The sequence below is a fragment of the Pteropus medius genome, unplaced genomic scaffold (genome assembly GCF_902729225.1).
Source record: "Pteropus medius unplaced genomic scaffold, Ma_sr-lr_union100, whole genome shotgun sequence".
NCBI lineage: Eukaryota > Metazoa > Chordata > Mammalia > Chiroptera > Pteropodidae > Pteropus > Pteropus medius.
This window is the reverse complement of record NW_024342644.1, coordinates 5,707,490-5,721,906: the sequence shown is the minus strand read 5'-3', so window position 1 is coordinate 5,721,906 and position 14,417 is coordinate 5,707,490. Positions and strand designations below refer to the sequence as shown.

The 14,417-nt window shown below is 39.6% G+C and overlaps 1 protein-coding gene across 11 annotated transcripts in view; it reads right to left on the bottom strand.

Annotated features, from left to right (window-relative positions):
• Nucleotides 1-14,417, bottom strand: part of ATXN1 (ataxin 1) — a 363,244-nt gene that overhangs the window by 131,462 nt on the left and 217,365 nt on the right. For 10 of the 11 annotated variants that reach the window (XM_039866500.1, XM_039866492.1, XM_039866495.1 and 7 more), the window contains one exon: nt 11,932-12,058. The gene's annotated coding sequence lies outside the window, so the exon portion shown is untranslated. Of the gene's footprint in view, nt 1-11,931; nt 12,059-12,384; nt 12,441-14,417 lie in introns of all 11 variants that reach the window. The other variant, XM_039866493.1, reaches the window with a different exon arrangement.

Here is a 14,417-nt window from a genome sequence, read left to right as displayed (position 1 = left end):
AAAAACATGGCAAACTATTATCTACTTAATGCACATTTAAGTGTCCCCTTCCCCAACTTTTCTTATCTATAAAAGGTAGCTTTCAACATTTGAGTTATAACCCCGAGGCCTGAAAAGTACCCGGCTACTCCCACCCAATATCATGCAGTTTCAGTGACAACAAACTGGCTCCCAAACGTACCGGTGAAAACCACAAGTTCTCACTCTCGGTGACTTGAATTAGTGAAATGAAACAGTCATTTCTATTTTAGTATTTTTAAAGAGTTATACTTAATAGTACAGTTAAAAGGCCAGTTCTTGAAATTAATGGGTGAGCACCGGCCTCATCCGAGGTCAGAGGAGAATTTTTTGGGGGAGCCCGAGAGTCCTTGCGACACACAGTCTACTTTGAGGTCAGAGGGAAACCTGCTAGAAAGAAAGGAGTCTTCGGCTGGGGTGATACTATAACGTTACCTACCGGGAGAAGACACTCTGAGAGACTGTTTTCAGTCAATGCCTCAGTCAGTATTTACTGAGAACCCCCGGGACACGGGAGCCTGAGAGGGACCCACTGAGGAGTGATAGCCAGACCCAGCTCTCTCACATGTTCCGAGTCCTTCCGGCAGATTTCCACACGGATAGTGCCCGTGACCTGAGCCTCTCTCTCTCTTCTGACACACCTCGAGGGCCCCCACCCTCTTTTCTGGTCACACTGTTTAGAAAGCACAAGACAACTTGGAACCACCTCTCAGCTGTGGTACTTCTGTCCTTGGGACATCTCTTTGGAAATGTCCCTTAACTGTCTAGGCTAACACATACTCTTAGGCTTTTGCCACCTAACCATGGTTCTGTGTATCTTAACGATCATGTCAACATCCTGCTTAAGATCTGTCAATGACTCTTCTGTCTTCAAGATAAACCCCAAACTTCTCAGCACAGCATACTGAAAGGACATTTCATGATCCGGGTCTTACCCGACACTTCTTGCCTGCTCTCTTCTGGCCACTCTGGCCTACTCGCAGTTTTCCAACATGCCATGTTCTCTCTTACCTCTGAGCTCGGCACATGGTGCCCACCATATGACTAAAGTTGGCATTTCCCCATCCCTTGAATCTCTGACTTGCTTATTTGGCCAAAGGGAAATTAGTAAACACCTTTGTAGCAGAGGTTGAAAAGCACTTATGTGCTGGAGTTTGACCTGTCCTGTTGCCCTTGGAAACCCCGAGATTGCAATATTAAGGAGTTCAGACTCGTCTACTGGGGGATGAGACACCACGTGGAGCAGGCACAAGGTGCCCCAGCTGAAGCTCCCCTCTCTTTCAGGCCAATCGGCCTTACAACACCTAGACATGTGAGTGAGGTCATCTTACACCAATCAGTGCCAGCCGAGCTGGCCAGACTAGAAAAGCCCAGCTAACCCACAGAATCACAAGAAATGATGTTTGTTGTTTTAAGCCAATAAATGTTGAGGTGGCTTGTTACACAGTATGTGCCAACTGATACATTAACTTTCTTTCCTGGTTGTCACCTTCCAGTCTCAGGATGACAGCTTTCCTGACCCCAGAAAATGCCATACTGCTTTGCATCCAGGGCATCCTGTGGGTTCCACTAAAAGAGCACCGGCCACAGTGTAAAGGCGTTTCCCGTTTTCTCAACTCTCTCTAGTGACTGAGAGCATGTTTAATTGTTGTGGATGCCTTCCATACAGCACCCACTCTGTAAATATTTGCTGAAAGAAGACACAGGAATGTATATACCTATCTTCTGGCTTTTTCTATCCTTAATTTCAAAGAATTAGACTAGATCATTTTTATCTATCGCCATCTAGACATGCTAACCACATCAAAATGTATTTTAATGTATTTCTTTTTTACAGTTCCACTCATATCAATCGCCTTTGGGAATCTCCCTATTCTTTTTATATTCTTCTTATATCTTCTAAACTCATGTGCCTTTCAGTTTGACTAACAGTAAAAAATTCACCTAAAATTCCAGGGCCCTCAGCATATGCACATGGATAATTCTGACAAATGTTGTCACCTTCACCATTGTAATTACTCCACTATATATGTCAACGAAGCAGAAGGCTTTAACAATACATACTACATTCACTGTCAATGCAATGACATTGACAGTTAATGACAATTCATATTACAGAGAAGATGTCTCTACAAAGAGACTGGCAAGTTGCAACTGACAGTTAATGACAATTCATATTACAGAGGAAATAGCTCTATAAAGAGACTAGCAAGTTGCAACTGTTCACCTGTTGATTTCGGCAACACATCACGATAAATTTTGTTTTGTGAAATTTATCATCCTAATAGCATTATAGCTGCCACAGTTACTAGAGAGAAATCACTGGGCTAAAACTTAACACACGTTTCATTCTCTCAGCAATTCTGCAGGGTAGGTATAATCAGACCTACTTTACAGATGAGGTAAATAAGACTCAGAGAAGTTGGGCAATTTCCCCAAGGACACACAGTTAATAAGTGGTAGAGCTGGGATTTGAATACAGAAGTGATTCCAAAAGCCTCCTAGTTGGACTAATACCTTTAAATCTGATTCTGTTAAGTGGAAGTGATAACTTTCTTCCCTTGGAAGACAGGGAAATAGAGGAGCAGAGAAGAAAGTAGCTTGCTGGTGGTCTCAGATGGGCAGGAACGGAAAGAGAACCTAGGTGTCCACTCTTAGCTTGATGCTCCTGCTCCTGAACCAAGCCCGAGACATCTCCATCTTCTCCTAAGTTATTAATATTTAGATTCACACTTACCACTGTGACTGACAACAACAAATACAAGAGGGAGGGATAACAGGTTCTTTCTATTCTAGGTGTGCTTCCAATTACTGTATATATAGATAGATTGTGAAAAGTATGAAGCATGAAGTTCATGAGACCTAATTGGGCCATCATCTGCTTTACCAAATTTCTTTTAAAAAAGCAACTATCAAACCTCGAAAAGGATTTTAGTCTTCCAACTTTAACATAATCCGCATTAGCTATATTTATCATTTATATCAATATGAGAACTGTCTTCATTGCCTGTGCACCATGAGGAATGATGAATATTTACCATTACGTATTGAATTATGAGTTATATAATGACCTTAAAAATAACTCTACTTCTCACCTAATAGATATTTATTGTTCTAAGAACACACATTGTCTGTTACAATTTAAAAGCATTGCAACAACTTAAAATAATTACCTGTTGGGCATACCAGTCCAACAAAACTGATTTTTAAAATTTTACCTAAGAACATCTTGGAAAATATAGGATGTTCTGAAAGTACAAACAACTATCTTATTGAAATATCATTTCTCTTAATTCTAGTCCCAGACCTTCAATATTTATCCTTACTCCAAGTATGGAAGAAGGAATCGGTATTCGTTGAGTATATAAAATGTATTGGAAATGTGCAGTCACACTCTAAATGGCTTCCCCACCATGGGGATGCAGTTACACACAGTTATCTCAGCTAAGTATGGTCATTCCGTGGAGCAAATAACAATAAGTCTCTGAGACAACAAAAATCCTTTTAGTAATGAAACTTAAGGTACTAATACTATTTTATGCCATTTGTGGGTTTCAAATATTCCAGGGGCTATCCATTCATCAGATGCCCCTGTTCCCCATCTCCCAACATGGTTTGTAGGCAGATCTGCCTCTAGTTCTTTCTCTATGAAAAATGACCTGACATTCCCATGCAAACACTGAAAGAAACACTCCTAGAAGAAAATGTCAGCCAAAGACACTGGCTAGGGGCTTCCACAGTAAAGTGGCTAGAGAATAAAGTCCCCAGGACATCCAATGTCGATTGACTGCCCAATTTTAGACTTAATCTAGGCAATGCCAACTAGGTTAGGGACTTTAAGATAGAATCCTCAGCCTTCCAATATTTTTGGATCCAAATCAGAAAAGGGGAGAAAAGTCATTTAGTGCCAGCTAGATTTGACATAAAGGGAGGAGGAGAGTGATTAAAAAGAAGAGGGCACGGTAAACAGTGTTTCTTTTAAATGCTGGGTACATGGATTAATTACTGGAGCTCAGTAAGAAAGCTCTAGTTACACCAGACTGCTTTCCAGCCAGACCCAGCAATAGGAAAAGAAGCCAAGATCGACTGTAGTGGTGTTTCCCTTCACTCTCCCCTCTCTTGACCTCTGGTTTCTCCCAAACACCGATCCATGTCCCCAACTCTGAATGCCAACGCTGATAAACAACCCAAACATCAACTCGATTCACAAGAAAAACTGATACCATCTAATGTTCTGAGATCCGCCTAACATCCTGGCCTGGCAGACTCCACGGGCTGCCTGGAATATCCATTAACCAGCCTGTTATTCTCCATAGGATGCTATCTATACCACAGAGACCACGTGGTCCACGATCCTTAGTGAGTGACACTCCTACAATACTGATATCTTCTTCCAGGAGGCCTGCCCAGATGAAGGAGATGAAAAATCCTCTTTTAGCAAGGTGACTGCCAACTCTCTTCTGATCCACTGGAGGCCACCTTCTTCCACTGCCACTCCTTTGCTTGCCTTGAAGGAAGTGTCAGCCAGTAGGTTGCTAGGACAACTGGCATCATTGCTGGGGCGCATAAATAAATGGCCAGCAGAGCTGAGAACCTGGACTGCAAACTCTGATGACAGCAACAAGATACCAATTGGCAGATAATCTGCTCCGCTAAAGGCAAGTGACAGACTAACATTATCCAGTGGATAGAGCTCACCTGACATACTACCCTTTAATCTCCAGTTGTGCTTGATGTGCTGGTGACAGAGAAGGGGCAAGAAACTCACTTAAGATAAATGCTGAATAGCTCTATTCTGAATTATGTGAGCTGGCAGATATGCAGGAACCAACTGACGTTTGTATATTTAATTTACCTGAATGTGGGGGGAGGCTGTTCATAAGCAGAAGCAGGAAGGCCAGAAACAGGCAGAGCAACTGAGGTTGCCAAAGGAAAGGGAAAAAATATCTGCTTGTGCAGGCAATAGCTGTCCCCTTTCTGAACAATAGCATCCTAATCTCATACCCCCTCTTCCTGGAGAACAAAGAAGAAAAGGCAAAGGAGCCTGGAAAACTAGGGCTTGCCATGGTAGAAAAAGGGAACAATCTCTGTGCCCAGTTTTCTTTGTTCTGCAAGAGTAAGTTTTACAATGCTTATAATGGGGAGCAACTCGTAGGAGCCCCAGGCATTAAGACTGCCTGTCAAAGTCTTGGATTTTAGCCCTGGAGAAATTACAATTTTTCAGTTCTATGAAAGCTACAAAGGTTTGAGAAGAAAAAAGCAAAATGAAATGAAGAGCAACCTAATGGAAATTTTAGAAAACGATTTTAGCAAGCGTGTTTTCATTTCTAGATGTGTAGAGCACAGTGCCCCGATGTCTGTGAAGATGGCTTATGTACTGAATGAAACAGGTAACCCAGCTCAGTCCTGTGCAGGGCTCCTAAGAAGTGAATTCTGCTGGCACTGTGGGCAAGTCCTATACTAGTGCCAGACACTTGAAGCTGGAACGGAGATGTCACAAGACGTTGTGTGATAAGGATACTGGGGAAAAAAGTGAGATTTAGAGGTGGAAGAAGGTCAGAGTCCAAAGAGCATCATGAAAGAACTTGTCTGAGTTTTGGAAATAAAAAAACTCTAAAGGAGATTACCATTTGCATCCCATTAATATTTCCATTTTAGGGGATTCCACTTAAGAAAGCTGTTTGAGAATGTACACAGAAATAGAAAAATGACTGGAAAACTATCTTCCTCCAACATAGACCGCAAACAGCTAATTTTAATTCTCGCCTAAAAAGCCCTTTATACTTGTTGAAAATTACTTTTTCTGAATCACGTAACATACTTATTCAGGTGTCTGCAAAAGGTTAACAAAATCCTCAGGACATATACAAGATGGATTACCTCTTTCAATCTAAGGTTCCACCTAGTAGGATTTATGACAATGCTACCACTCGAAATTTAATATGAACATATGTTGGGAGAATGGTTAAGTGATTTTTCTGGTATTTAAACTGATTATTTTATACAAGTGAAAAATTTGGAGAACTAAAAGAATGAGATTATATTTCCATTATTTGTCTTTTTACATTAGTCCCAAGGAACAATTTATTTGCTGGTAAGAACCAACAGATTTTGTTTTGGCTTTATGACAAAACAATGTTATTTAGTTCCTATTTGTGCCTCGCTTCTGTAAGAAAGCAAAAGACAATCTTTTAAAGAAATAGTGAAAATAATTTGAATCCTATCATATGATATGCTTTGTAAGAAGTGACACACATCAGTAATATTTTTATAAAGATGATGGAACCGACCAACCTCTGAGGTGCCCGATCTCTATCTGGAAGAATTTTCAGTGGCTTAATACTTTCCTTCCGAGGCAGCACTACTACCCAGTCATCCTTGTCCTTCCTCTCATGTGCACACTGACTCTTGAACAGTGAGCACTTCAAAGAAACACCACTTGAGAAATTCATTTTTAGTTTTGGGTGTGGTTTCTGTTCCAAGTTCAAGTTGAAAACACTACACTTACTAGGGTAGGGAGGCATCATTTATTTAATCATTTCTTTAAGTGGCCCAGTTCTTGCTTCCACTTTTGCAGATAAATATGTAAAATAATCCTAAAGGAGGATGGTTCCCAGGTGCTACAAATGTTCATTCTAGGTTTTTGTCGGTGATCACACCGCATCATTTTTGATGGAAAGAAGTTTCTGACTCTGAGCCCTCATCTGCCCAGGCGCAGAAGCAGTTAAAGAAAAGCCTAGTTTTATCCTCTCACCCTCCTTTGCCGTCTCAAAGCACACACATGTATCAGGTTGAAATCCTACCTCTGCTTCAAGGCCTAATTGAGACGTTCAGCAGTCCTTGAAGTCTTCCCTGAAAACCAATCTCTGAGAACTTTACCCACAATCCCCTTCGGAACACCTGACTCATGCCCCGAGCACAACCTCCCACAGTGCTCTGTTAGTATCAGAGGACAGTAAATATAGACTATTCATCACTGTAATCCTAACAGACTTGAGCACACCTTGACACATAACAGCCTTTTAATAAATATTATTTATTTAGTGAATTCTAAACACAAGCAGAACACAAAAGCCTTTTACCTTGGCACTACTCAGAAAGCAGTCTGACCAGGCTGATCTTTTTCCTCACAGAACACGAATATCATAGAAGATACATGAACATCTTTCCTTCCACAATTTTGGGGTGTTCTGTGTGTTTTCCTTCTCTCCGAGATGCTGAGAGGAGGAGGCTGAGCATTTGGGGAAGATGATGCTGAGGGGAAAGGGTGTGCTTGGGATGTGCTAGGTTTTGCCAACCGACTCAGGAAACTGCTCTGACATCAACTCTCAGAAGCAGCAGCTTATGCGAAGGCCCCACCAAAGGGGCAATGGCCAGGAATTGGTAAGGCTGTTAATAAGAAGTCTGAGAAACAGAAAGAAATAGGTGAAACAGAAAACCCTGGAGGACTTAAGGCTACACAAGACCTCCCAGAGTATTGCATGGCATATAGTCGATCGGAGCCCTTACAATATGCTGGCCAATTTACAGGCTATTATTAAGGGCCGGAAAAAAAAATAAAACTGTTTTTCTTCATTTACCTAATAGTAAAATCTCCCCTTCTCTCCTGACCCCTTTCTCTACCTCAGGTTTTGTTGTTGTTGTTGTTGTTGTTGTTGTTGTTGTTGTTGTTTATGATAGGGCTAGAGAATTTGGTATCACAGATGGTAAGTCTAAAAGGTACACAAATTGACAGACAGAGAGAAATTCCCAAATTACTCTTATTAGAGTGTATGTGTAGTTTTCTTACTCTGGAGACTAGAAATTCAGCTCCCATTTTTCAAAGCTTATGAAGACAGGATAATACTGTGCAAATAAGCACAGAGGTGTTTATTTCAGTCTTTCCATTTATTCTTGGGAATATGTGACTACTGCACTCAGATCAGTTATTCTGAAAAGGGGGTTGGTAAACACACAAAATTCAAGAAACCTTTATTATTGTGATCTGCAAAAGCAATGGAGAATGATACTGCCCTAAGACTTTTGTGAACTTGCCCTTTCACACCACAGAGACATTAGATGGACTTAATTTTCACTGGCATACCATTTCTTCATTCTCATTTGTGTGTCATTCAAAAGGAAAGAAAATGAAAATGATGCTATTCAGTAAATGATGAGTTTCTAGGTAGATTCAGCATTTCGAGCCTGGTTCCCACTTTAGGAATAAATGGAAACACAAATGGTGATAAAATGATATGATTACAAGACACAAAACCACCAAAACCACTACCTTTCACAGAATGCCAGCGCAGGCTGCTGACAAATAACCGATAAAGCAAACCACTCAAATGGAAAAGCAGAGGAAACATATAGAGTGCAGAATTTTTTAAAAAATTAGAAAATCCCCAAACTCTATTGAGAGTTCTATAAAGCCTTTTTTTTTTCTTTTTACAAATTGTTTCCTTTCTCACATTTACTTAACATATCACAGACTTTTAATACCTACTTCTAAAGATTTAAGGAAATAGATTAGTCTCTCCATGCCACTCCCTGCCCAATTCTCATCAGAATCATGTGTATGTCCCTTTTACTAATGGCTTAGGCCCATACATGAGAAGCCCAGACATATATTTACTTTGTCTTTAGATAGTCACTCAACAAATATTTAAATATTTACTAAGTACTCACTATGGGCCAAGTAGCAACTTTAGATGTTGTAGATTCCCCAGGAAATCATAATCATAATCATAATCATCCCTGCTTTCATGGAACTTAAAGTCTAGTTGAGGAGATGAATGATTAACAAATAAATATATAATACATAAAGTGCTTAAAAAATAAAGTAGGCTAGAGGACACAGAGGGATGGGGTAGGTGCTATTTTATACAAGTCATGAAAGGCTACTTTGAAAAGGTAACTTGAGAAGTCCTATTTAATGAAGCAGAGAGGCTTAGGAAAAAAATACAAATCACCACCTCTTTGCTTTCATACTAAGCAATATTTGAGTATGAAGGTGGACAGTTTTTAAAAAGTAAATTTCAAAGATGGCTTATATTTAATTTTCAAAAAGACCAATGGGTGTGGATCCTAAATGTGAATGACTAAAACTACATTCTTAGCACTCAAATGAATACCTCTGATTTGTCATGTGGTGACTGCAAGGGTCCTGGGGGAAAGGTATCATGACAGTGACAGACATAATAAGTTTTTGTTTTTACCACAAGACTGTGCTAAACATTTTAAAAACAGTTATAAATTAAAGTTGCACCAAATCATTGACTTTTAGAATCCAAGCAGAGTAAAACGAAGGTCCAATCTGCCTCATCCAATACTGATTCTTTATGCAATATTAGCCACTGGGAGCCAGGAGAATCACCAGAACTTATTTAACTCAACTTTCTCATATTATTAATCATAAAATGGGACCCCTGAAGCATCATGTATAAAAACCAGGTCTCCTGACTCTTAGGTCCATTTTCATTGTCACACCTTTCTTGTACAATATATCATAGCTTAGAGCCAGTTTGAGACACTTTGAGGAGCGAAGTCCATCTGCTAGAAAGACCGTGGCAGATTTAAGAGGCAGTTAATGAAACAAGTAGAGGAGTACTGCAGAGGTAATGAGTATGGAGTACAGTCTGCAAGGACTGCTGAGGCTGGACACCACCAATTCAATGGCTGCTATGATTATTACTCAAATGTTCATATGCCCATAATCATAGCTCATCTATGTGCAAGCACACATTCTCTGAAAATCTCCTGCCTTTCCTATTGTACTGGCACAGGCTTTGGGGCACCCAGGACACCAAAGTAAGGGGAAAATATAAACTCAGTATTGTAAAAATGCACCAAGATTTCAAAAAGTTACTAATTTCAAAATTTACTAAGAAACCTAGGAAGTTTCCCTTCTTGCCTCCACCACCCAAACAAATGCAATTTGGAAGATAAAGTGCTTAGCAGTTCATTAGAATTTAGTATTTTTTTCCTCTCTCTCAACCTACTCTGTTTATAAAAGGATTTTAAAATTACTTGAAGTTGGCCATGTGGTATCTTAAAGTTTACATTCAGAACGTCTTTGAAAACCTCACTTAATGTTTGAGGCTTGACATGGTTATCACATGAGCAGTTCAAAGCAATGGTTTAAAAAGAAAAAAAACCCACAAGATTCAAAACAAAAGCCATCCTGATTATAGTAACTGCACTGCTCATTTAAATGTAACCTGAAACCTAAAGCGTTTTTCCGTAAGACACTTGTTTCCTAGGATATAAATGCAACAGAAAACATCACCAGAACTGTGTTCTAACATCAACCGGATTGGGAAAATAATTTGTAGTAAAACACACTGCTACTGTGACAGCCAAATATTAACAGTATCCAAAATTATTCTTTAATAGTGATAGAAACTTTCACAATAAGAGATATTTTTAATTAAGTATTAAAATACCTTACACAATACTCTGCCCCTAATGGGGACCCCGAACCAAGATGTCAACTGATCGATAAGCAAGTAACATGGATAGATCTATAGACTCAAGAAATAACACTTCATGGGGTTTAGTGACTTGTCCAACGTTGCAAACTTATTTGACCTTAACCATAGGATGAGGCATAAATTCAGATCACTTGATTCCAGGAGCTGTGTACTTTCCTCTGGAACCAGTGTGTTCATATGTACAAAATGGAAACATATTAAAACACCAGTATGTCCTGTTATCCATACACTATGAAGCACTGGGAGATACTGAATTGAATAAGCTTGTTTTATATGACTATTTAACCCATTCATATGGATAAATATGCATATTTTAATAAAAATTTTTAGAAAACCATGAAATAAAAAAAATTAGTGGAAATTTTTCTTTTCAATGTTAGTGCTATTTCTCCCTGATATATGCCTCATATTACTGCATCTTGCTTTTCAAAATCTTTTGTGAAACTGGAAAAAAAAATAGGTAATAAACACCTGGAAAAGTTTATTGACTGAATTATTAAGAAGCTGAAAATATATAGTCATTTATAAATAGACATATATGTGTATATGCATACAAACCAGTATACGTATTTATGTCTACATAGAATACACAACAAACACACACATACACAAACCTAGTCGAGGCTGGCTCCTCATCTTCTAAAATTTGGGGGTAATATACTCCTAGGCCATCCTGAGTTTCCTGTACCTGTATTCTTTCCTGGTCAAAACTCTTCTAAACTTTTTTGGTGACAGTCTATCAATGAGGTAAAACCTCCAGAAAGCAGAACTGGCCAAGCCCTTAAGTTTCATGACTATTAAGTTCTTTGGAGCCCATACTGTCTCTTCAATTACTTGGTCCTAAAATTCCTCATGAAAGGTGACCATCAGTTGCCCTGCAAAAACTACTTTATAATTCACAAAATCCCAACCCAGTAGCCTGATAAAAAAAAAAACTAGGAAATCAACATCTCTTTTGAATAAAAGAAGCACCCAAAACAATTGATTATACTTGCACACCTCGGATTTTTGAAAGCCAGAAGAACATTTCATTTCAATCAAAAATTTCACGTAAATAAAAATAACTGCCTGTGTCAATCCTGGTTGCTAATCTCAAGCCTGGAGACTCTGATTCCCTACCCACCAACATAAAAGAATTGCGAGGCTACTCTAAACTTGATACTATTTAACTGTGCCAGGAGAAAGGGCGTTCCTCAATGAAAGAATCACTGCATTCCACTTTTATTCCAGAAGGAGATAATGAGCAGTGCACCACAGACGCTGAGAGAAAGGCAAGTTCACGGCAAATAAAAACAGAACCTTTCCCCTAAAAAAAGAAATTAATTGGATGATCACCTAGAGCTAACATGAACACCCCTTCATCACCCTGGCTCAGTTACAGCCAATGATTCACAACTCCTCGCCAGACAAGCCACTGCAGACGTTGCCCTTGCTAACTTACAACATTCACTGTGCGCTGCTCACGGGGAGCCCCAGCCTTCCTTCACCATGGAGACTTCTCACAGAAGCTGGAGTGCTCTTAGGCTCAGGCGTGTTCTTTCTTCCTTTCACAGAGAAGGGAGAGATACCTAGCATGGGAATAGAACAGAAGAAAAAGTCAAAGGTAAATGCATGGTCGAATCACATGTTATCTCAACAAACGAAGTTCACAATCAATTAGACTAACTGATCATTTTCCAGTACTTTTTTGTAGAAAAGAAATTCAATGTGTTGGTTCTTGCCCCAGGAGACACAGTAGTATGGCAAGGCCAGCCTCCCCCACTCCTCTTCCCTGCCCTCTCCCCTCAATAAAGTTGAAGCTGAGATGCAAATTTGCAACACAGCCTCAAAACAAGCAACTTGATTTTACTCTCTGCAAAAAGGAGGGAGCTAGGACCTTTTGCCATTTTCATACCTCACTGGGTTGTTGGGAAGATCAATAAGATCACTCTTGCAAAGCACTCACAGTTCCTGAGAAGAAAGGCACTATGTAAACGCAAAGTATTATTAGTGGTCATAAGCCTGTTAACTGAGCTCTGAGCCAGAATATAAAAGCCAGCCTTGGCCAGCCACCAACAATCAACCATCTCTGGGGCACTCGAACATCCAAACATCTGCGAGGGCCACCATGCGAAGGTTTCTCCTTCCATGGAGGGGTTGAGAGAAGCAGAGGATGGGAAGCAGAGGCGTCTGGAATCTCAGGGAGAAGGAGAGTGAGGGCCTGAAGCAGGAAGAGAAAGAGGAAGGGGGAGTGGAAGGTGACGGAGAGAGGCATGTGCAGGCACATCATTACTTGGTCCAGGCCGCATGGCTCCCTCAGATGGCTGGTTTGCAGTGTTTAGTGTACTAGAGGTCTGTGGGGCTGTGAAATTTTCCACTTGGCTCTCTGCCATCTCCACTCACCGAGGATAACACTAACACACAGAAGTGGTGCGCCAAGGACCTGCTGGAGGAGTGGATAATTTTTGTTGTCTGCTGCTTTTCAAGAAAAGACCTATTCATATTCTGATCATTAATACTTTCCATACCTGGATTTAAATTTTTTTTCCCTCCTTGAAGATAGAGCCAGGAACGGCTTTTCCTGGGCCAATATTATCAAGTTATTTTGACTTGTGAATTCTTGAGGAGCATACTTGAGGTATGGGAGCTTACATGAGTGGCTTTGGAGACGACAAAAAACAGAATTTAAGTGCTATGCTGGAATCCTGTTTGTTTCCCAAATAAATCATCCACAAGGGCCAGTCATGTTTTCCTTTCAGAGTCACAAGCCCATGCTGAACAAAGGTGGGAGTCACAGTATTAACATCGTGGGTATAATATTTTTGAGGGAAAAAAAGGGGTCCCTTATCTCAAAAAAAGGCAACAATGAATAATGTTGAATCTTAGATTTGGAATTGGTAAAATATTGCAAGTTTACCTCAAAATAAGGAACTGAAAAATGGAGAGAAAAAAATTAGGACAGAGGGAGAAAGAAAGTGCCTACTACTAATATAGTTAACCAAGGCTTTTATAGTGAATACAGTTTACAAAGTGCTTTCTTATAATTAATTCATTCGCTCAAAAAATTTTTTACTTGGTGCTTAGTATACCCAACAGGTTCTCTGTTCACACTGGTAAACAAAACAGACAAGGATCATGCTTGTAAGGAGCTTGTTGCCTCAAGAGAGACAGAAAATAGAGGATTACAGTATACTATTTTTAGAATGTGTATAAAATTTGAACATTGGGTGGGCATTATAAAGGAAAAATAAGCAACATGATTTGCAATCATAATAGGGGTACCTCATTTAGAGGAGAGGCTCAGAAAGGTTTTTCTTATAAAAGTAACATTTAAGCAGAGAAATGAAAGATGAGCAAAAGTTAGCCAGGCATAGAGTTTCCTGGGAAAAGAAACAGCCTATGCATTATATGATGTGAACTAGGGATGTACAACTCATTTCTCTTATTTCATCTTTGTTTTTTTTCTTGGCCATTTCAACTGAATCTTCTTGATCAAGAAATGAGTGGCAGACTGTATGTTAACCAGTTATTGTGGTGTTCATTTTGCAATATATACATACATCTAATCATTATGTTGTACACCTGGAACTAATATAATGTTATATGTCAATTATATATCAATTAAAAAAAAGAAATGAGCAACAGAACTGTTCTTAATATCTTGGAATAAGAGATGATTCTTCTTTCTGACTGCTGGGGCCATCAGAGCAACAAAGATTTAGTGATTTCTGCTGGAGGAACACTAGTCAGTGCCGTTATTACCCTTGATATGACAGCAAAGGCAAACTCTGGCTTCCTAATGCATCTCAAGTCACCCTATCATCACAAGAAATAAAAGGAAGATCTCTGTTAACACCTGCATGCTACAGCTGGAGTTAAGAAAACCCTCCCCAAGAGGGCTAAAAACAGATCATATTACGTAAACATCTGAAAAAAATCTTAGTACTT